At 43.6% G+C, this 2,990-nt stretch overlaps 1 protein-coding gene across 1 annotated transcript in view; it reads left to right on the forward strand.

Moving 5' to 3' along the window:
• The first annotated feature begins 1,395 nt into the window (after positions 1-1,395).
• LOC111871445 overlaps positions 1,396-2,990 on the forward strand; it is a 13,515-nt gene continuing 11,920 nt past the window's right edge. Inside the window, exon 1 of the mRNA XM_023864569.2 lies at positions 1,396-1,897. The gene's annotated coding sequence lies outside the window, so the exon portion shown is untranslated. The remainder of the gene's footprint in view (positions 1,898-2,990) is intronic.

The raw sequence follows: 2,990 nt of genomic DNA on the forward strand, positions 1-2,990 counted from the left end.
TAGCTCCTCAATTATCCTCACGAAGCTGAGTGGACCCCGTTTCAGACCCACTACTTCTCAGAAAATCTGGTAGTGCAGGAAATCGAACCAGGGGCCTCTGCATCTGTAGCCTAGAATCTCTGACCACAGAGGCGGTCTCAACTACGAAAATGTTCACTCAGGATATTCGGTGTCCTGGTCGAGATTCGAACCGAGGACCTCCGAGAAAACGAGTCTAGAGTGTTACCGCTAGAGCAGCGTGTTCGGTTGCATGACCGTTTATTGTCCTGTAGTCACGCATTCGTACGTATCATGCCCATCTCATCCTCCTTAACTTCATGATTCCAATTACATTTGGCGAAGAGTACAAGTTATGAAGCTCCTCGTAATGGAATTTCTTCCAGCCTCCTGTTATGTCACCCTCCCTGAGTCCAAATATCCTTCTCAACGTCCTGTTATCAGATTTCCTCAGTCTGTGTTGAATCCTTAGTGTCAGAAATCAAGTTGCACACCCATACAAAACTGCAGGACAAATTATTGTGTTGTATATTTTAAGATTTACGTTTTCTGATAGCAGATGAGAACACAAAAGATTCTGGACTGAATGGTAGCAAGCATTACCCGAATTAATAGCTAATACTCATTGAAAACGTACCCAGGACAAGTAGTATAGAAAAAAAAAGTATTCTGAGTGTTGCGAGATCCTACTTCCGATCCAAAAGCATTGGTGACTGGCTGTCTTTATATTGTCGTCATTTGACTGAAACTAATAATACGTGTACTAATATGTCGGCCACTAATTAGCCTGTTGTACCAGCCCCGGATGACAGATGAGTATAGAGCAGTCGGTGGAATGAGAATTGGCGGGGGAAACCGAAATACTCGTAGAAAACCCACCCCAGTGCCACTTTGTACACCACAAACCCAACATTACGCGACCTAGAATTGAACTTGGACCTCCACGGTGGGAAGCTGGCGACTCACAGCCTGAGGTATGGCACGGCCAAAGAAGGTATAAGAACAGTAGGCTACTAGTCATATATTTACTTCACCCTGAAGTCAAAACGAGTCCAAAACGAAAGGCTACCGAGAATGAAAATTCTGTTCTTGAAGAGTACTTCGAGAAGAGGACACGGGATTTGTTAGTTTGGAGAAAGTTGGTGTGTAAGCCATGCAAGTTCTTGTTAAAATATTTTCCATCTTTGCCAGACCGACGCCTTGAAACACGGTTTGATTTTCCTTGACATTTTTCCTTCTTGCATTGCGGAGTCAGTATACGCACTGAAACGAACAGATAGCAAGAGGATGTGATGACGAGTCTTCTCTTTCTAATCACACGACACGCTCTCTCTTGCCTCCATAATCAATACACGAGCATCTCCCAGACTCCACCACGAGCCGTTGCTACTACCGCTGCCACGGGGAAACAGCAAAAGCTACGCCTGCGCCACACGACAGAGAAGCTCCGAGGGGAAAAAAAGAAAACAAAACAAAAACAGGCCCCAAAATATATTCTCCGTTCTGTGTATAGGCGTGTGTGAGCATAGAGCAAAGAATATGGGTGTTCTAAATTAAACATATCTCAGTTTTCCTACACAGTTAATTGGAAAGAAAACAGAATTCTCATTAAGTGTGTGAGACCGTGTGTTGATAATATGGTGATTGTTGTGATGACAGAAGCTCAGATTACATAGGGCTGTGGTGTGTCTTCTTCGCATTATTTCCCACCCCAGCTGTAGCCATCAGTTTGACAGGCAGGCTGGATCCTATGCAACAATCAGCGTTATCTGATGCAGTGCGCGTTACAATTGCAGGCCAGCAACACGTCACTTCTCATGCAATGTCAACAACAGCAGGGACTACAGGATGTGAAACATATGCAAGAATATTGGATGATCCAACAATTTAATATAAATGGGTATGTCTATTTAAAAGAACCCTGTAAATAATGCCATAACACTCACTCTTCTTCCTCACTCTAACTTCCTGATGATTATTCTGTGTATCGTAAACTTGCATCAGTTCGTGCGTAATACTACAACTAAGAATTATACGATTACGTACACTGAGTTTGAAATTTCTGTAAGTACTAGTTAATTGAGCCGATCACAGTGGCCGCGCGGTCTGAGACATGAACTACTCGTATCTTCGCCCGCTCACACACTGGGATCGTTGGTTCTAATTCAACTTGAGGAGTGGATGCTGTATGGTATGTGTTTATTCTGTTTGTGCTGTCCTATGTGTGGTAGTAGCGGTATTTCTACGGGCTCATCCCCCGTCAAAGTAGTGTTATCGGCTGTGTGAAAGATCAAGAAACTGAAAAGCGGCCAAAGTCCAACTAAAGGGCTGTAGAACCATAGATAGACAAATAAACAATATCTTTAATAATTGGCAGTGTAGAATATTTGGATCTCAAGCTTTCCCAGTTTATGAACTAGAAAACTACACCCGAGTTTGTGATAGAATTCGTTGCTATGATAACCGGAAATTTCGTAATGACTGAGAAATCGCACGCTTACAAAATCTGCATATACTATACAGGATGTCCCAGGAGGAATGGACCAAACTTCGGGATGGTGTTCCTTATGTTAAAGTATGCCGATATAACCCAAAACACCTCTGTCCAAAGTTGAACGGTTACGGAGATAATGGCCCGAGAAAAGTGTGGTCTTCTAGCGGGTCCACGCACTATACCTGTCAGCTGTGACTGTTATCTGTTTGTCCTTGAGTTCTGTGAGTCACACTAGCCGCAATCTCATGCGCTACCTACAGAGCCTACAGATTACGTTGCGGCGGGGTCGCGAATGGTTAGTAAATTACGTGTAGTTGTGCGGTGTTGCTGAAAAGCCTTTTGTGTTTTCATACGTTGAATATTGTGATATGCATTTTGTGTGTGGATTTTGCGGTGGAAATGCACGTGCTGCTGTTGAAGAGTACCAAAGGCGTTTTCCCGATCGAAGGATTCCATCTCGACGTGTATTTACGCGAATTCACCAGGCATTGCGTGATAC

This window comes from Cryptotermes secundus, unplaced genomic scaffold, assembly GCF_002891405.2.
Source record: "Cryptotermes secundus unplaced genomic scaffold, Csec_1.0 scaffold323, whole genome shotgun sequence".
NCBI lineage: Eukaryota > Metazoa > Arthropoda > Insecta > Blattodea > Kalotermitidae > Cryptotermes > Cryptotermes secundus.